Source organism: Hylobates moloch, unplaced genomic scaffold, assembly GCF_009828535.3.
Source record: "Hylobates moloch isolate HMO894 unplaced genomic scaffold, HMol_V3 SCAFFOLD_3, whole genome shotgun sequence".
Classification (NCBI taxonomy): Eukaryota; Metazoa; Chordata; class Mammalia; order Primates; family Hylobatidae; genus Hylobates; species Hylobates moloch.
The window spans coordinates 69,403,898-69,425,736 of record NW_026652278.1 but is presented as its reverse complement, the minus strand read 5'-3'; positions in this window follow the sequence as shown (position 1 = coordinate 69,425,736).

The window sequence follows — 21,839 nt, the reverse complement described above, 5'->3', positions numbered from 1 at the left end:
GGTCCATCTTTCAGTAACCTCCCATTATTCACAGCGCGTTTGGCCCCCAGTCGTAGCCGCTGCTGAAAGGCTGGGTTGTTGGTGGTGCTTGTGAGATCACTTTGACTTCTGAGATACTTCTCTATGTTCTTCAGGGAGGAGCCATTTGGCTCCTCAAGTCCTTCAATTGCTCTCCTTAAAAGTTTATTCCAATCCACATTGCGGAGATCATTACATGATCCTCTAGACCCCTTGGTTGACTTAGGAAAAGTGCCTGGTTTAACTGATGAAAAGCGCCCAGGGTTGTCTGGGTCCTTATAGGAGGCAAGGCCTTTGTTGGTGACTTTGAGAACTGAGCCATCCTGAACACTGAGTTCCAGCTGTTCAGAGACTGTCTTCTTATCCAACCCATGGGAAGTACTGACCGCATGGCAGATTCTCTCTTCAGAGGGCCTTTGCTTTTGCTTTTTTATTTTCTGTATAGCTTCAAGAATCCACTCTGTATAAAGTGGGTTTGCAAGTTTTACCATGGTTGACAAATGACTTCTTCAACACAAAAGTTACCCATAGAGGTTCTCTTTGTATTTAACAGAACTTGCACATTTGAAAGTCATTTACAATTCAACAAATGGATAGAGTATTCCAGACTGTATTAAGCAACATCTTACAAACATCCATCCTTAAGAGATTCAAAAGCAGACAAACAGGCAACGTTGATGGTTGTCTTATTTTACCAACAGGAAAGACTGCATTCGGGTGAAGAACATCTTTAACTGGGAAATCAAGACCTTAAAGGATAAAAAGAGGGGAAAGTCTCTTAATAATGAAGCTTACACAAATAAACTAAAAGATTCTTTAGCATGACTTTTTCAGACACAGAATGACCACAGAAGTAATGACAGGCAGATATTACATAACACAGAAACAGTGACTATATTTTTCAACAAGAAATTGGGTCACAGTCTGAGAAGAAATTGTTTTTAGAATGTTTCACTTCTCTATATGAAGTCATTTATGAGGCATAATCACATCTAAATTATACATTTAATTATCTTTATTGAAATTAACAAAATTATATGAAAGTGGTTTGAGGTATATGTCTGCCATAAACATAAAATACACATCAAAGAATAAGTCTATGATATAAAAAATCTGATGAAAGTACATTCAACTTATTTCAAGAAATCTTAAACTTAAAAAAAAGAGTAAATAATCCTGCTTTCAGCTAGGTATTGTATTTCCCAAGTCTCATACATAAAAAAACTTCCTATCTAGCTCTACTTTGTGTTTAGTTTGGGAAGTAAATACAGTAGCTTTGAAACAGAAAAATCTTACTCAACCAAAAACTTGAAGTGGTAGCAGTAATGTAAGGAGAATTCTGCCATATATTTATAAATACCATAGAAATAACATAAGGCCCAAGAAATCAGAATATTTTAAAACGATACTGTATGAGACAAAATAAACATTCACCTACAACACAGAGAAGTGGACAATAAAAAATGACTTTATATTGAAATGTGGGATTTAGGTGACATATTAAAATAACTTCTTAAATGCACAGATTATCGGCCGGGCATGGTGTCTCACGCCTGTAATCCTAGCACTTTGCGAGACCAAAGCAGGTGGATCACCTGAGGTCACGAGTTCGAGACTAGCCTGGCCAACATGGTGAAACTCCGTCTCTACTAAAAATACAAAAATTAGCTGGGCATGGTGGCATGTGCCTGTAATCCCAGATACTAGGGAGGCTGAGGCAGAAGAATCACTTGAACCCGGGAGGCAGAGGTTGCAGTGAGCCGAGATTGTGCCACTGCACTCCAGCCTGGACAAAAAGAGCAAAACTCCATCTCAAAAAAAAAAAAGCATAGATTATCACCATTAAAACAAGAAGTCTAACTGGGCATGGTGGCTCACGCCTCTAATCTCAGCACTTTGGGAGGCTATGGAATCACATCCCCATCCCTTTAACAGAGGTCTGTGATACCCTCTAACCCACAAGTTGGAAAATTGAAAATAATATAGTAACATAACCCTTCACCTTTAAGTAGTAGAGCATTCTAGTTATCTTAATATCCAGTTAGCTCATTAAACAGCTCAGTACAAAGAAGGTATATACAAATCTGATTTCCAGCTGGACAGTGGTATTTGTTCTGAGAGATGCCTGGTATATATAAAAACCACCCTAGATCTCCAATCTGGTATTGAGTACATCTACAAAGAGCCTATAAGGAGAAAGAGCCTTGGCCTGGGAATTGGGCCAAACTTGAGCTCTAATCTTGGTCTCCAATGATAACATCCACTTCTTAATTCTTTTTATAGTTTAAACTGTACAGAGTGTGCTCATATATAACCTGTCACTTAAACTGCAGAACAACTTTGTGGGTAAACTGAGGCTCGGGAGAAGATGGAATTCACCCAAGGGAAGAGTCAATAACAGATTTAAGGGTCGAACATCATTAATTTCTTTTTTTTTTTTTTTTTTTTTGAGACAGAGTCTTGCTCTGTCACCCAGGCTGGAGTGCAGTAGCGCAATCTCAGCTCACTGTAATCTCTGCCTTCTGGGTTCAAGCGATTCTCCTGCACAGCTTCCCGAGTGGCTGGGATTACAAGAATGTGCCAACACACCCAGCTAATTTTTGTATTTTTAGTAAAGACGGAGTTTTGCCATTTTGGCCAGGCTGGTCTCAAACTCCTGACCTCAGCCCACCTCGTCCTCTCAAAAGTGCTAGGATTACAGGTGTAAGCCACCGTGCCCAGCCAATTCTAAAACCCAACTAAGTCCATCACTGTTCTCACCTGAGCCACAACTGCCTGCTCTAGCTAGTTTTGCCTCTGCAAAGAGACCAACATGGGTCTGAACCCCAGCTCTACCACAATGTCCAGTGGAGGAACCCTGGGTAACTTAAGCTTCCACCACTTTACTTGTAGGCAATACTGTTATATCCCTTACAGACTATTGAGAGGATTAAATGAACACATTATCTAATATTCAATATATAGTTATCACTTTCATCAAATGCAATGTCTACATACTTTGAAATTTTTCTAATAAAATACAAAATTAAGTTATCTGTGGTTATTTATTTAGACAGACTATACCTAAGAGGAGAAAATAATATCTTTCCTTAAAAACTTTGGCCAGACATACTGAAGAATATAGTATTTGCTCTCAGAGATCCTGGAATGTTGCTGAAAAACAGTTGGGTCATTGAACTATACTTGTTCAAACAGTACAGTTTTAAATGCCAACCCAAAATGCCACCTTAAAGGAGGCAGTTTAAACAAGATTGTCCCTGTGATCAGTAAGCTGTAAATTCACTCTACTCATTTTCCCCTCAGATTCAGGAACTTGGGGCTGAAGGTCATCCAGTCTAACCTCTAGTTATCCAATAAAAGATCCCTGCCCAATATCCCAAATAGATGGGCAATGAGTCTTTACATTTTTAAAATACTTCCAATGATTGATAATTTGTCACTTTTTGAGGTAGCTCACCCCACTGTTGCACAGCTATAACTAAATTTCTTGCTCAGAGAAGCAAAAATCTGCCACCCCATAACTTTGACCCACTAGTCCTATTCCCTGGAAGGATCCCAAGACAATTCTTAGTATTTCTTCAATATGAGAGGCCTTCAAATGTCCAAAAACAAGTACCTTTTGAAAACCACTACAACAAAACCCCATGCTACCTCCAGCCATAACTTAGACCACTCATATCCCAGTTCCTTAACCCTTCCACATATCACATTGTTTCAAAGCACCACCTTCTCTTGGTTGCTCACTAGTTTGGCTATTGGCCATCTTAAAATATGACAGTTCAGGCATTATCCAATTGTAAATGTAACCCGAATTACAGGAACTTCCTCAATACCCCTGCCACGCAAGTGGCCATGGTAAGCATGCAGTCCAACTAAAAATCCCAGATCTTTTTTCAAAAAGTGCTGTCAAGTTGAGTCTTTCCACGCCTTTCCTTCTGCAAATTGAAATGCTGCGATTTAACGTTTATTACAGTTCAATTTCATCTCGTTGATTTAAGCCTATCTTCCAACCTGCTAAAGATTGTTTTGAATCTTGATTCTGTCATCTATGTCATCTACAAATCTAATAAGTACTCACTTTTGTTTCATTATATAAACCCTTGACAAAAATGTTAGACTTGGAACACAGTGTGTTTAGGAATGAAATCACTGGCTTTCACAGTGCAACCACTTTCAGGATAGAACACAGAATCATTCTCTGTCAGTAAGTTTAGAACAGGAAATTGATCTTTCCAAAGTAAAACGGTTTCAGGCAAAATTTCATTAGAAGATATTTCACTGTATCCAAGTAATTATTTAATCTTTCATCATTTATTCAGGATGAATCACAACTAATTTAATTTGACTGCACAAAATACAACTGCAGAAAGTAGAAGAGGTCACAGGAAAAGTGCCCAATATTGCCAAGTTGCTTTTAGTTGATTTGGTTACACAGGCAAATGAACGTACATTAAAACAAAATGCGTAGCCAGGCATAGTGGCTCACACCTGTAATCCCAGCACTTTGGGAGGCCAAGGCAGGTGGATCACCCAAGGTCAGGAGTTCAAGACCAGCCTGGCCAACATGGTGAAACCCCGTCTCCACTAAAAATACAAAAAATTAGCGAAGCATGGTGGCACACGCCTATAATCCCAGCTACTCAGGAGGCTAAGGCAGGAGAATCGCTTGAACCCAGGAGACAGAGGTTGCAGTGAATCAAGATTACACCATTGCACTCCAGCCTCGGCAACAAGAGTGAAACTCCATCTCAAAAAAAAAAAACAAAAACAAAAACAAAATGTGTTTCATAACAAATAGATACCCAAAATATACCTTCATGACAAGCTTTTCCCACAATCTTTTTTTTTTTTTTTTTGAGATAGTCTTGCTCTTGTCGCCCAGGCTGGAGTGCAATGGCATGATCTCGGCTCACTGCAATCTCCGCCTCCCAGGTTCAAGCAATTCTCCCACCTCAGCCTCCCAAGTAGCTGGGATTACAGGCGCCCACCACCACGCCCAGCTAATTTTTGAATTTTTAGTAGAGACGGGGTTTTGCCATGTTGGCCAGGCTGGACTCAAACTCCTGATCTCGTGATCCACCCACCTCGGCCTCCCAAAGTGTTGGGATTACAGGCGTGAGCCACTGCACCCAGCCCACAAATCTTTACCCACAATCATTTATATCCATAAAATAATTGTTTATATCCATTACCAACACATTTCAATAAGACTGTCATTTTATACCTTAAAAATGTAATAAAATAAGGGAAAGTACCAGAATTGGAACTTCAAACGTTTTAACAGTCCATGACAAAAATGGAGATTATCCAGGTCTTCAGGCAAATCTGCCAAAAGAAAAAAGGAAATGTTCATTTGGACATAAGGACATCCTTAAATTCAGCAACCATCCATGTATCTCCACAACCATTCAAGACAAACAGCTCCAATGAGTTATTATACTACATTTGGTGATATAATAATTCTTTCAGACCACTGAAGGATTCTTATAAATATGGAACTTGAGACAGAAAATGAAGCCCCAAGGACCAAGGCAAGTGCCTAAAGAAGTAAATTTCATCCGTAAGCCCAGACCTGCTCAAATTTTAAAAATCAGGTTTGTGATAGATTCCTAAGAAAAAATCTCATCATGGAAAAACAAAAACAAAAACAAAAACCCACTACTACTCAAATAGCCAAACAGATATAACATTTATCGGAAAAAAAGATAGTCAAAAGTTGTTTTAAGGTCAGCATTCACGTTCCTGGGCAGCATTCGCTGTTTGTCCCAAAGGCCACCAGGCACCTAGGTACTGAATGGACTACCCAGATATGACCAATAAGCTCACCTACAAGAAAAACGTACCAGTTTACATAATAGTAAATATGTATTGACACAAGTCACATTTTAGGACAGCAGTGATTATTTTTACTTGAAAAGTAAAAAATAAATTTAAAAGAACAATTGTGAATAATTGCATTTTGATCTTATGTAAAACAATCAAGGAACCTTGGATCCTCCTTCTCCCCACCCCCAGCCACGACACACATCCCACTCCTCAATTTAATCTCAAAATTAGCTCTCATCTGACACCAACCAACAGAGTTAATTAGGCAGAAGCAGATGTAACTCAGTAGCTCTTTGCTACAAGCAGAATCAGTGTTTAAAAAAAAAAAAATACACAGCTAGGAGAGGAACAAAATCAGAAGTCTCTTATCTGTAGCCAATTCTCAACTAAACACATGTATATTATCCACTTTGTATATTATCCACTGCAAATTTTTTAATCTTAGGCTGATTTGTTTCCAACATCCCACTGGCCCCACTGTAAATTCGTATAAGCAAGAGAATAGATTGAAAACCAATTTCATTTTAGCCTAAGCAGTATCTAACTGGAAAGACAAATCCACAGGAAAAAAAACACATAATTCATTCAAAAGCCAAATAGGAATGATTTTTTTTTTCCTGATTTGGAATTATCCACACCATTTCTCTTTTTCAGAGCACGGGGATTTGTTTCACGTGTAGATAGGACATTCTATCACAAGCGAAAACCCTAAAATCATTATTCTCTTTTCATTTTTTTCTATAAAAACTTGAAAGTTAGATTAAAAGGCTATCAAAAAGGTAGCAAATCATCCTAAATTAATTCTGGGGATTTATGCTACATCAAATTAAATTATTCTATTTTCTAAGGTTGTGAATCATTTTATTTTTAACTACAAAATATCAGTAAATTATATGGTTGTATCATACAGTCTTATAATATAACACTATTTACATCATTCATTATAAATATTCTAAACATATCTAGAGAAATGCTTAGTCCAGCACTGAGCTTTTAGCTTCACTGGTATTACATAAACATCAACACTATTCAGAAATATTCATGTCAGCATAAGAAGAGTCAAAATATCCTGGATCATAAGTATTATGCGAGGCCTCCTCTAAGCTTTTACTAAAGCTGTGTGTGTTGTTTCAAAATCAATGTCATAACACTCGAGTCATGAGATTATGGATGAGCCAAAAAACAGTGGTAGAAAAAAACAAAGATTAATAACAGAGTTTATACTTTTGTCATCCTGAGTTTTACTTGCTAACAGTTATTTTTAACTCTTTTACTTTCATAAGCTCCTGGCTTTTTCTTTCTTTTTTTTTCCCCAAAGGGATCACTGTCGGAAAACCTGGATTTTTTCAAAGCCCATTGTGTAACTGAGTGAGCATCCACAAATCTAAGCAGTATCTTCCGAAACAGAACAGAACTGTTTAGGGGAAGGGACCTTGACTTATTTTTCTTCTATCAGCATACAGCTCAGGTTATTGGCAGAGTTGCTCAAAATAGTGTCCTTGGTTACCAAATATCTGTTGTCTGACAACATCAGACGCCATCCATATGGTGATATTTGTTATCTTTCAAATCCTGGATTCATCTATTTCCTCTGAAATCAATGCTTCAGGCCCAAAACATGTGAACTGGGAGGTGAGGTTATAAATACTAATCAAAGAAAAACCAACAAATATTTAGCGAGCTGATGCTCCCTGCATGCAGCCCTGTGGTAGGTACTATGGGGAATACAAAGCAAAGCTAGAGACAGAACATATAAGAAGCAATTAAGAAATAACAAAGCACTGTTTGGCAGTTACTCAAAAAGTTAAACACAGAATTACCATATGGTTCTGTAATTCCATTTCTAGGTATAGACTCAAAAGAACTAAGAACAGATACTCAAACAAGTACACATACACTCATGTTCATAACAAAACTATTCACAATAGCCAAAAGGTGTAAACAGCCCAAATGTCCATCAACAGATGAACAGATAAACAAAATGTGGTATATCCATACACTAGAATACTATACAACCATAAAAAGCAATGAAGTTTCGATATATGCTACTACAATGTGGATGGACCCCAAACACGTTATGCTGTGAAAGAAGCCAGACACAAAAGGCCACACATCATATAATTTCATTCATATGAGACATCCAGAATAGATAAATGCATAGACAAAACATAGATTGGTGGAGTCTCAGGGACATATCTAGAGAAGCTGCTTAATGGGTAAGGGGTTTTATTTGGGATCAATAGAAATGTTTTGGAACTTGATAGTGGCCGTGGTGACACAACACTGAATGTACTAAATGCCACTGATTTGTTCACTTTTTAATGGTTTTTTCATTTTATGTTATGTGAGTTTCACCTCAATAAATTGTTTAAAAAAAAAAGAAATAACAAAGCACTAAACTATAATAATAATAATAATACCAACCATTTCCTGACACCTACTGTGGTCCAGGTACTTTACATAGATTATCAGTAAACCTTAAAACAACCCTGTAAGGTAGCATTGTTGTTTTTACAAAAGGAAAACAGGCTTGACTTAACCAAGATCTCAGAGCCATTAAGTCATGAAGGATTTTAATTCAGATGCCAAAGCCCAAACTCTTTGTGTCTCTCCAGAGGTTTTCAAACTAGGCTCTTTGGATCTCTTGTGACAAGGGGTTACTTTGGGTATTTTCAGGTACCCCTTGTGGGTTAAACTTTGGGCCATCGCAGCACCTTGAACCCAACAGTGCAGCTCCACTTTAACTGTTTTACATATATTGGTCTTCCCCATAAGATTCGCTTTAAAGAAAGTGTTCCTCTGATTACAGAAGGAAGAAGTCTGGAAACAACTGTGACTATACTACCTTGCTGAAACCATGTGAAAGATGGATGAACATCTCTTGGATGGATGGGACTGAAACTGGACCTTGAAAGATAATGCTGAGCCTGGATAAGTGCCCCACCGTCCCTCTGCCCAAATTCAAATCCTTCATGGCCCAGTGCAAACAACAACTTCTCAAAAGCCCAAACATCTTTGTCTAACAGGAAGCTTTTAGCTTTTTTACTGTTTTGACATTCATTTCCCACTTTGTATCATGCTCACTTGTGTATTAACCTTGTCGCCCCTACTAGACTGTAAAATTCTTAAAAACAGGATTCATGCTTGATTCATCTTTGTATACCCTAAGATTTCCCAAGACCACAACTTGATCATAAGAGGGTTTCAATGCCTATTTGCTAAATAAATGTATCAGGGAATGAATGAAGGAAATCAAAGTGAAATAACAGAAGCTAAGAATGAGCTGTCAAACAAAAGGGACATGACTAGAACAGGTACATGCTCAAAAGAGATAAAGAAATTAAGTTGGGCCAGGCACAATGGCTCATGCCTCTAATCCCAGCACTTTGGGAAGTCAAGGCAGGAGGATTACTTGAGGCCAGGAGCTCGAGACAAGCCTAGGCAACACAGCAAGACCCCACCTCTACAAAAATAAAAAATTAGGTGGGTGTGGTGGTGTACACCTGTAGACCCAGCTACTTGGTAGACTGAGGCAAGAGGATCTCTTGAGCCGCCCAGGAGGTTGAGGCTACAGTGGGCTATGATTGTGCCACTGCTCTCCAGCCTAGGCAACTGAGCAAGACTCTGTCTCTAGAAAAGACAAATATAATTTAAAAATAAAAAACAGAAATAGGCCGGGCGCAGTGGCTCACACCTGTAATCCTAGCACTTTGGGAGGCCAAGGCGGGCAGATCACGAGGTCAGGAGATTGAGACCATCCTGGTCAACATGGTGAAACTCCATCTCTACTAAAATACAAAAAATTAGCCAGGCGTGGTGGTGTGTGCCTGTGGTCCCAGCTACTCGGGAGGCTGAGGCAGGGGAATTGCTTGAACCCCGGAGGTGGAGGATGCAGTGAGCCAAGATCGCGCCACTGCACTCCAGCCTGGCAACAGAGCCAGAATCCATCTCAAAAAAAAAAAAAAACAGAAATAAAGTTGGCTGTGAAAAAAGCCAAGCTGTGGTGTGTGAATGTGACAGATGAATAGGAAGCCACTGCAGGAGCAGGTGACACCATAATGCACAGGGAAGGGCATGCACATACACACACAAACCTGTTGAATGTTTGAATCACTCCGGCAATAGTATCCATCTACTCTGGAGAGAAGGGTGATTGAAGGAAAAAACAAAAGCAACCAGTATTTCATCTCTCCAAACATCAATCTTGTTCAACTTATATTTATGAGCCTAACTCAGCAGCAAGCCCAGAGCAGGCACTCAATAAAACATTAGTTGAACTGAATATTTAATTCCCCATCTTTTTAGAGTAACACTAAGTTCTTTCCCACTACTCATTAACAAAGAGAGTTTTCAATTCATAAGCTAATAATGTTTTCCAAGGATTTCTAAGAGGCTAAATCACCATAAAAATTATCATTTCAACTAATACATATTATATTAATTGCAAGTTTAATTTTTCATGTCATGCTCTCCTAGTTGACAATATCCTTGTTATGTCATTAAACTATAATTGTGTAAATGTGATCAACAAACAATAACTGAACCATCAATAAACTATTATGGCTTCCATAATCCCTAGCAAAGATTAGTTTCAACATCATCATCATAAATTAGTAGAGACAGGTCCCAGATCTCCTGGTGAAACCCATGAATTAGGTTTGCGTAGTTATCCCTGCATTTAAGTGCTCAATAGTTTCAGTCTCTAAAATTTAATCACACCGTTAGGAACCTCACAGGAAATGTGATCCCTTGTAAAACAGAGGAATTTAGAGACAAGATGAAAAGTCATTTGAAATCATCAGGCCTTTGGAGCCAGGGTACACTGATTAGTAATGATGTATTTTAACTAAGCACTTTCACTTAAGAAATAATCAACTAAATTTAGAGTGTCTTTTTTGGCATTTAAAAATTCCTATTCAATCCTAGATTTCTCCCTAATTACAAATTAGCTTTAGTTGGTTTTTGATGACAAAGACTGAGAATAATATATTAAGGAAAAAAATGTGATTTTTTATTTTTATTTTTTTTGAGACAGAGTCTCACCCTGTTGCTCAGGCTGGAGTGCAATGGCGCGATCTCGGCTCAGTGCAACCTCCACCTCCCGGGTTCAAACGATTGTCCTGCCCCAGCCTTCTGAGTAGCTGGGATTACAGGCACATGCCACCATGCCATTGTTTGTTTGTTTGTTTGTTTGTTTTATTTTTAGTAGAGACAGGGTTTTACCATGTTGGCCAGGCTGGTCTCGAACTCCTGACCTCGTGATCCAGCTGCCTGAGCCTCCCAAAGTGCTGGGATTACAGGCATGAGCCATCGCGCCTGGCCAAAAAATGTGGTTTTTAAAAAACTTTTTAAAATAGAGATACAAGGCCAGGCTCGGTGGCTCATGCCTATAATCCCAGCACTTTGGCAGGCCAAGGCAGGTGGATCACCTGAGGTCAGGAGTTTGAGACCAGCCTGGCCAACATGGTAAAACCCCATCTCTACTAAATACAAAAAATTAGCAGGCGTGGTGGCGCATGCCTATAATCCCAGCTCTTTGGGAGGTTGAGGCAGGAGAATCACTTGAACCCAGGAGGCGGAGGTTGCAGTGAGCCAAGATTACACCATTGCACTCCAGCCTGGGCAACGAGAGCAAAACTGTATCTCAACAAAATAAATAAGATAAAATAAAGATACCAAAAAATCTAAATAAATAAATAAAAATAGAGGCGGGGGCCTCACTATGTTGCCCAGGCATGTCTTGAACTCCAGGGCTCAAGGGATCCTTTCACTGTAGCCTCCCAAAGTAGTGGGATTACAGGCATGAACCACTGCACCTGGCTGAGAAAAATCTGACATCTTAACTTTTTTATGATTCTTTTGAAAAATAGATTATTACAGGATTCTTTGTTAACTGTATTACAGATGTCTTCAGACCAGATATCCAGATACCCTGAAAAATTCAGGTTCCCTTGAGAGTTTCATAAATATTATAGCTCTACTCTAAAAAATAAGCACATGTACCCATATACACCGGTATACATTTTCAAGGGTTAACAGACATTCTGTCATCCACCCATGGACCACTTAAGGTCCACTGGCTATATACAGAGAGGTATTTTATCCAGTTTCACAGCAGTTAGCTTTGTGTGCTTTAGTTAAGACATGTTACATCAAGAGTAAGAAAGTTATTCTTTTTGGTTTTGGATGTTATCAAAAAACAGGTTTCTGACATTTTAATCAACAAGTAGGTGTGCTGTGATGGGAAGTATCAGAGTCAGGGATCCAGTCCCCATTCTGCTAGCTACCTAGGCTAGGGGATATTGGACATGTTACTAAATCAATCTAAGTCTCTGTTTTCTCTTCTGTAAAAATGAGAATACTTCTCTGTTTTACAGAACCGTTAAGAGGAATCACTGAGATAACAAATATGAAAGCAGCAAGGATGATGGCAGACACATAGCAGGAACACAATAAAATGCTAGCTCATAAAAGGAAAAAGGGCAATACAGTCAGCTGGAGACCTGTAAAATCTAATCTGGCTGAACTTCTGTCTATATGACCATTTTCTCCTAAGAGACAGGAGAAGTCAGCACCTGGCTCTTAGTTATAGCCGCAGGGAAGTAAAAATTCAAGACAGAGAATAGAAGAAAGTGAAGGAAAGCAAAAATAGATTGTAATGGTGACGCTGGGGTCAAGAAGAGTGTATTTTACTCCTAGTTATACATTGTTTAAGGTCAACAAAGCTTTTAAAAGATAGTACTGCATAGGAGAATATCTTCTTGACCTCAGGGTAGGAAAAGTCTTAAAACAAGACACAAAAGGCACTAACCATAAAGTAAAGACCAATAAATTTGTCTCCATTAAAATTAAGAACTTCTGTTCATTAAAAGACACCATAAAGAGAGTGAAAAGGCAAGCCACAGTATTTGCAACATACACACATGACAAAGGACTTGTATTCACAGTAAATAAAGAACTTCTAAACAGCAATAAAAGATACAAGGCCCAACTTTTAAAAGCAGAGTGGAAAAGACTTGAACAGAACGTTATAAATGAGGCTATCTAAATGGTTAAAAAAGCATACGAAGAGCTGGCCAGGCGCAGAGGCTCACACTTGTAATCCCAGCACTTTGGGAGGCCGAGACGGGCAGATCAACTGAGATCAGGAGTTCGAAACCAGCCTGTCCAACATGGCAAAACCCCATCTCTACTAAAAATACAAAAAATCAGCCGGTTGTAGTAGCAGGCACCTGTAATCCCAGCTGCTTGGGAGGCTGAGGCAGGAGAATCGCTTGAACCCAGGAAGCAGAGGTTGCAGTGAGCCAAGATCACGCCACTGCACTCCAGCCTGGGCGACAAAAGCGAAACTCCGTCTCAAAAAAAAAAAAAAAAAAAAAAAAATACATATATATGAAGAGCTGTGCAATCTGATTACTAATCAGGTAAGTGCAAAATTTACCATATTGGCTAAAATTATAAAAGCTAAAAAGGCTGAGATTGGAGAGGGCGAGAAGCAAGGGAATTCATATACTGCTGGAGGGAGTGTAACCTGGTACAATACTTTAGGAGAGTTTGGTACTTAGTAAAGATGAAGACAAGCATACCTTATGACTAGGTGACCATACAATTCATCATCTAAACCTAGATACTTTTGAAAACTAAAAGTGTTACAGTTACACTGGGAAAATAAGCAAAAACCAGGACAAATGGTCACCCTAGCTATAAACCGGCAATTTTATTCCTAGGTGTATACCTTAGAGAAACTTGTGCACATGGGCACCAGATGACAGGTATAGGAATGCTCATAGCAGCTTTGTTCACAATTGCCCCAAACTTGAAACAACTCAAATATTCGGCAACAATGGAATGGATGATACGAAAATTGGTGTATTCCCTTTCTGGGGTCTGCGAGAAGACAGGTATCAGAAGATCATGGGAGTCCTATAAAAAGGTGCTTAAAGGTGCTTTGGAAATGCAAATTAAGGCATTACAGGCAAGAAATATTCCATCACCCCACTTCTCCCATCCATGCATCATTTACCATTCTGCAACAAAGACTGACCACTACAGCTCACACATCCCTACTTACATAAAATATTTCTTTTTTTCTTTTTTTTTGAGACAGAGTCTCGCTCTGTCACCAGGCTGGAGTGCAGTGGTGCAATCTTGGCTCACTGCAACCTCTGCCTCCCAAGTTCAAGTGATTCGCCTGCCTCAACCTCCCGAGCAGCTGGGACTACAGGTGCCCGCCACCACGCTCAGCTAATTTTTTGTATTTTTAGTAGAGACAGGGTTTCACCATGTTGGCCAGGATGGTCTTATTTCTTGACCTCATGATCCATCCACCTCGGCCTCCCAAAGTGCTGGGATTACAGGCGTGAGCCACCACACTCGGCCACATAAAACTATTTATTTAATCCCAGCACTCTGGGAGGCTGAGGTGGGTGGATCACCTGAGGTCAGGAGTTTGAGACCAGCCTGGCCTGCATGGCGAAACCCCACCTCTACTAAAAATAAAAAATTAGCCGGGCACATGTCTGTAATCCTAGCTACCTGGGAAGCTGAGGCAGGAGAATCGCCTGAACCCAGGAAGTGGAGGTTGCAGTAAGCCGAGATCGTGCCCCTGCACTCCAGCCTGGACAACAGAGCAAGACTGTCTCAACAAAAAAAAAAAAACTGTTTCCTTTTCTCTCAATACAAATGTAGGCATGTGTAAGCACATGGAAAACTGAGGGTACACTGTAGAGAACTAGGAGACTGAAAGCCAGATCACTTAGTTACGTCTTTTATTAATTGATATGTGAAAGTCCATGAGAGCTTCTGAAGCACATTAAAATTATTAAACTTCCTTTCTAATACTCACGCTATTTACCTTTCATTCATGCTATGCCTCACATCTGACAGTTTCCACCCAATCTTCAAAAGCAGTGTGTGAAATAAACACATGCTATAATAGCAATGACATAATATCCAATCTACTCAGAAGCCTAAGTGTGGCTGGTAAGCAAAACTTCCTCTGCCAAATGTGTCATGACCATCAGCCATTCCCTAAATTCCTCCTTTAATGTTAAAATATTCCTCTGTCTCTATCTTTTCTTTTCTTTTTTTTTTTTAAACCATCACTTCACCTTCCCAACCTTTAACTCTCAGTAGAAGTTCTCGGAAAAGAAGAAACATGTGCATTGTCCTTTCCTTCTTAAAAACATAAAATACTGCCCAAATTCATTTTGATAAATGTGTAAAGAACTTATGAATGGCTGGGCGCGGTGGCTCACGCCTGTAATCCCAGCACTTTGGGAGGCCAAGGCTGAGGCGGGCGGATCACAAGGTCAGGAGTTCGAGACCATCCTGGCTAACACGGTGAAACCCCGTTTCTACTAAATATACAAAAATTAGCCGGGCGTGGTGGCGGGTGCCTGTAGTCCCAGCTACTCCGGAGGCTGAGGCAGGAGAATGGCATGAACCCAGGAGGCGGAGCTTGCAGTGAGCCGAGATGGCGCCACTGCACTCCAGCCTGGGCGACAGACTGAGACTCCGACTCAAAAAAAAAAAAAAAAAACTTATGAATAAGAAAAAAGTAGAGTGTTTTATTTCAAGGCTATGCCAAAAAATCTAGGGTATACAAGTAAGACAGGAAGAATGCACTTAAAAAAAAAACACACACAAAAAAAACCTTCTTGGGGCCCCATAGAACTAAGACTGTTCGAACACAACTAATTCCCATTTGCTACTTCCACCTTCTGTCCATATAGGAGGGGTCTTCATATGCTCTACCCTGAATTTCCTTGGTACCTCCAACCCCAAACATACTTGGTTCATTGGTCTTCATTTCCTATTTCCTACATCTGTAATTCTTTATCACTACTCCTTCACAACTTCTGTCTAATACTCTCTTTAAGACGTCCCAACACCTTCTACCCATTAGAGGGCTTCAACTCCTTCATGGGGCATAGGACACCATTTGTAATCTAACCCCTCCTCTGCCTTTGCCTGGTCATCTCCTACCACTCCCTGCACTCTGCCCATAGCAAAGTACTAGCAAATTCAAAGCTATGCAAAATGTCCTATCCCAAGGTATGGTGCAAGTCTCTTCCTGGGATACTCTGCTGCCCGACACTCCCTTGAAGACTCCAGACCAAGTTTAACATAATGAATCCGGCCTATCACGGGTCGCCATAGCTCACGTCTGTAATCCCATCACTCAGGTAGGCAGAGGTGAGCAGATCACTTGAGGCCAGGAGTTCGAGACCAGCCTGGGCAACATAGTGAAACCCTTTTCTCATTTTTATAAAAAATAATAAATAAATACAGTCTATCAAACAACTTGTCTCCCAAACTAACACCTTTCTTTGCCCCATCCTCACCCCTGGCACAGTCCACCAAATCACATTCACTCAAAATTACTGTACAGCTCCACTCACTTTCTTCACAGCTGCCGCCTTGTCCCACCCCTACCAACCCCTTGACCCCAGATTTTCTGCCACAGATTTATTTTGCAAGTTCTAAACAGCCTCTCTCCCCTCCCTTCATATTTAAGTTTGCTCTGCTGTCTTAGCATCATCTTTCAGAAACTCTCCCAAGCACAACCATCCCATCCTTCCACGTTTTTAAAAATACTTCATACCCCAAAGCTAGCAAACCTCCTTCTTATGCCAACATGCCGATCCACCCAGATACCTCTTTCCCATCACTGCAATCGTACCTGCTCCTCACATGCGCCTCAATGCCTCCCCAAACCCAACACCCTGCACCGCTTCAACTCTACTCCACCTCCACCACACCCAAATCCACCTACTCTGAGCCCAGACAACTGCAATCTCGCCTTCGGCATCCTCTCACCTGCCCTCACACACCCCTCGGTCCGCCTTCCCACCGCTACTACCAGTTCACTCCCACTCAGAAATTCCCTCTCAGCCCCCGCCTTCCGACTCCCCGAACCCCGCCCCCACCCGATCCCGCCCCGCCCCCTCCGCCCTCGAGCCCCGCCCCTTGCCCTAGAGGCCCTGCCGAGGGGCGGGGCCTGTCCCTCCTCCCCTTTCCCCCGCCCCCTACCGTCACGCTCAGGGGCAGCCTGACCCCGAGCGGCCCCGCGGTGACCCTCGCGCAGAGGCCTGTGGGAGGGGCGTCGCAAGCCCCTGAATCCCCCCCGTCTGTTCCCCCCTCCCGCCCAGTCTCCTCCCCCTGGGAACGCGCGGGGTGGGTGACAGACCTGGCTGCGCGCCACCGCCACCGCGCCTGCCGGGGGCGCTGCCGCTGCCTGAGAAAGAAGCCGCGGCTGCCGCCTGGAGGAGGTGCCGTCGCCTCCGCCACCGCTGCCGCCGCCGCCAGGGGTAGGAGCTAAGCCGCCGCCATTTTGTGTCCCCCTGTTGTTGTCGTTGACATGAATCCGACATGACACTGATTACAGCCCAATGGAGTCTCATTAAACCCGAGCCGCGGCCCCGCCCCGCCGCTGCTCCATTGGAGGAGACCAAAGACACTTAAGGCCACCCGTTGGCCTACGGGTCTGTCCGTCACGCACTCACTAACCACTCTGCAGCCCATTGGGGCAGGTTCCTGCCGGTCATCTCGCTTCCACATAGACACACCCCTCGACCCATCATTTCCCCCCCGCCTCCGGTACCACCCCGGGGGAGGGTCCACTGCCAGTACCAATCAACAGACCGCTGGGTCCGCCTCTTCCGGGCACCTATTGGTCCAGCCCTTTTTCTCTCTCCTAGATACCGCGCCACCTCTACTTCCACCTACCCGCCCCCTCCGCCTCTAGGAAAGGATTGGGTCTACTCGCAGCAGAGGAGCTTGGCCTTATTGGCTGCAGATGACGCCAATCAGGAGGCCTTTTCCCTCTCCCCTCCCCCACTCAACCCCAAACCCCCTAGCCCGCAGCTAAAGTTTGTGTGAGAGCTGATCGCTGGCGGCGGCCGCAGGATTTAGGGGTGGGCGCGGGCGGGCGCGCGCGGGCGGGCACGCGAAGTTAAAATTCGAGGTTCTCAGTCTCCAGCTCCTTCGGTGGAGTGTGCGGACGGGCGCGCCGCCCGGAGCGTTCCATCCCGCCCCCTCCTCCACCCTCTCTCCCGTCCCGTCCCGGGCGACTACTCGCCCGCCCCCTGGCTCGCATCCTTCCCCCCCCAACACATCCCTACCCTGCCAGCCCCAGGCCGGGTGCAGGCAGAACGATGTCGCTGCAGCCTCCTCGCCATCCCATGCCGCGGGGGAGCAAGCCCCTACCTACCGGGCGTGCACCCCCCGGCTCCACACTCGCCCGTGTCTGCAAGCACGTGCACCGTTCGCGGCTGCCTCTGGCCACCCCGATCCCCGGCTAACCTCGCCTGCAGCCCGGCCAATCGCTCGCTGCCCTTTGTTGCTGCAGCCTGGGTCTCCCCGCTGCCTTCCTCAGCCTCCGCCTCGTCCTTTGCCAGCCGCCCGGGTCCGCAGCGCCGCGCTCCCCCCGCCCGGGACCCACCGCCGCCGCCTCCTTCTCCTCCTCCGCCTCCTCCTCCTCGGCTCCGGGCTGCAGCGCACAGAGCCCGAGGCAGCGCCGCCCAGCCCCGCTCCCCCCGCGCCGCCCGCCAGCCCGCCCGGCCTGGCCGGGGGCGCAGCCCGGACCCCGCCCGCTCCAGTCTCCGCCCCGGGGGTACCTGCCTCCGCCCCGGGGGGCTCCTCTCGCCGCCCTCGGGGGAGGGCGGGGACGCTGGTGTCCGCGGGAGGATGGGGACGCCTGGGCCGTTTGGGGCGGGGAGTGTGCCCGCTGGGGCTGGGACTGAGGTGTGGTCCTCGCCAACGCGCCCCCCCTCCCGTCGCTGTGGGCCCCAAACTTAGTCCTTCGCCCAGGCTTTGCGCCCTCGGGCGATCGCGGCAGTTTTGGGGTGGGGGACGCCTCGGGAGCTGTGTCTACCCTGATCGGGAGGAAGAGGGAGCAGTGACATTCAGCGACTGCGGACAGGGCACGGCGGCGGCATCCTTGGGTGGGAGTGGGGATGTCAGACGCGGGCTGGAGAGGGAAGCTGCCCCCCAGGATGCCCTCTCCCTGCCTGCGAGGAGCTGGCGAGCTCAGCCGCGTTCTGGGTGCTTTCTTGGGCGGTGCAGGCGAATGGTAGAGGGGCTGAGGCGGGAGGGGGGCGGGGAAGACCGCTGGGGGGGCCCTTCCCCCCCTCTCTTTTAGCCAGCGCTCTAAGGAAGGCTGATGGCGAAGTTCGGTTTTCCAGTCTTCCTCTGGGCCCCCCGAGTTCCTGAGGCCCACTTGAGGGAGACTGGGGGCTCCTCTGGCCGCCCAGGCGAGGCCACTCTGACGCTGCCCACATGCCTCCCAGAGCTCTCTGGACTCTGAAGAGAGCGCCCCTGGTTCTTTCCGGAGGTGAATGGGATGCTGGCAAGGGAGACTTCAGAAAATAGGAAAGGTGGTCTGAGAAATGGCTCCTAGAGAGTTTGAGCACGAAGTTTCCCTCCCAGGCGCCATTTCTTTGAGAGGGGGAGGAGAACTATGGCTTTGCAAAAGAACCAAGTTTCAGGCATGGTGGCCTGGGTGGAAAACCACCTGTTGCCTGAAGTCTGTCCCTGGAGTCAGGGCCATCTTGGGCCTGGGCATGGCGATGCAGGGTGCCAGGGAGGGGAGGCCCCAGGCTTCCTGCCCTGCTTGACTCCTGCAGCCTCATGCCACTGACACTGCAGCGGCATCTTCACCTTCCCATTAGAAACCACTGTACAACTAGATAGGTACTTTGTTAGGACAACTTATCTTCGTCCTTATCTCAGACAAAACAAGCAGCACACGCAGCCCGCAGCCCTGTCTTCAAATGCAGACCACAACACACACTTCATTTTTTAAAGATGGTCTGCTGCTTTGGGGTGTGAGCTCCCTCTCCTCCTGAGCTTCTTGGCAGCAAGGTGAGAAAGGAACTTAGACAAAGGGCACAGAGTTGGATGAAAGGATAGAGAAAGGTCGAGGGGGAGCAGAAGAGTTGTAATACTACACTACAAACTGTCACTGGTTCCATTATAAACAGTTTTTATAGGTGTTTTATTACTTGGTTGTTAGTTTTTAAAACACAACCCTCTTTAGATTAAATCTTGGCATTCACAGGCTCAGCCCAGGGAAACAAAACACAGAGAAAACTCCAGCCATCCGCTTGGCTACCTTTGAGTTACATTGCTGATAAAACAAACAGCAGGTTGGGTTTCCTCAGACTCTGTCCCAGCCTCGTTTATTTAGTATCTTCAATAGCTTGCTCAAGGTGAATTTTTACAAACCATTAGTTCATAATTCAGTCTAGTTCATTTAGGTGTTTCGAAGAGAAGGACACTTATAAGGTGTGCTTTTTAATAATGCAGGTGCTGGGATTTTTATTCTCCAGGAAGTTACTAAATAAACTTAAGAATCCTGGCCCACTCTTTATTTAGGCTTTCTGTTCTTTTTTTTTTTCTTATGGTCTGCCCAGATGCACTTTATTTTGTAAATTGCATTTGTGACCCTCAGACTGCATTTTATCTCAAGCAATAAAAATAAACCATGCCTTAATTAAAAACAAGTTTGAAAACCCCAAATCTGTACACTCAAACTAAAGTACGTTAAAAGAAGCAGCTAAAGACAATAAAAGCCAAAAAGTCCACGTTTAAGATGCCTTGAGCCAATGAATTGTGGGTGATTTGTGAGCACCCAACACTCATTATCACTAATGTATTATTCCACAAGGATCTCCAGTGCATCAAGAAGTGAAGAGACACCTTAGAGAGAAATCGGCTATGTTTGCCTAAACTTATGCTCTTGTAACCCCAGGAGCTCAGGAGTACAGAAGAGAGAAATGTCTTCATTCAGCATCTTGATATGTTTCTTGAGATTCTGTTCTTAGCAAGCATAGTTCTGTAACAGGGATATGGCAAGGAATCCGTAGCTTTCCCATTGATACTCCCCTCTAGGGTTACTTGTCCTTTGAGAAATCTGGCTCTTCAGATAAGTGGGACTGGAAAGGATAATAAGAGACACAGCCAGAGATATTTAATGCTTACTCCTAAACCGCTCTCTTATCTGTGGTATCTCAGGTCCTCTGCTGAGCTAAATAGCTCAATTAAGAAATTAACCTAGAAATAGCCTGAATTGAAAACCAAGCATGGTGCAAATTTTGCAAGCCTACTGGGCTGGAGGATTATGAATGGAGAAGCTTATCTGACCTGTCCCCCACAACCCCAAAACAGCTGCCAACCACCACCACAAACCAGAACCACTGACTAGTTATACTGCTCCATGCAATCTACAGATCACTGGAATCAGAATGATCTGGGAATGAGTGTTTGAAAGACAGGTTCCTTGGCCCAAGCCCAGAGATTCTGATCAGTAAGTCTGAAGCGAGTCTCCCAAAAATATATTTTTAGCTCATGACTAGTCTTGAAGCTTACAGTCACTAAATTTGAGAACCACTGGCCTAGGCTAAATCTTCTTCTTCCCCAACCGAGGAAGTTACTTCTTCTGTGAGTGTCTTAGCCAGAAGGTTATAGTCCCTAGTAGTGGGCTGATTTCGTCATCTGACCTATTTGTCCTTGAGTTCTGAACGAGAATAATAAAGTGCAGAGGAGCTGCAGGAACCTCTGGGAACCCAGATGGTTTGATCTTTTGGGTTTGTTTACTTGCTCTGAGGCAAGTCAGACAAACAGCCTGATAAGAGGTACCACATCCACAGAGGCACTACCAAGTCCTTCTAAAGGAAATTGGGTAAGGAAGCACAGGCAAGGACTCTAAACGTATTTGTCCAGGGCCCAGCCCATGGTGAATTCTATTTACATTCAATTAGTCACTTAAAAAACATTGATCTACACCTCCCTTCCAACTGCCACATGGAATCCTCTCCCTTCATTGACTAGAAACTGACCTCACAAGGTCACAATGTCTGGTTACTTCAGTCAAGGGCAGAGGGGATGGGGGATGATCAGTCAAAGCATTAAACTGGTTAGGAAATTCTAGCTACAGCTGCCTTTATGAACAGCTGGGGTTATCTCAAATACCAGTATTCTGCACCCACATC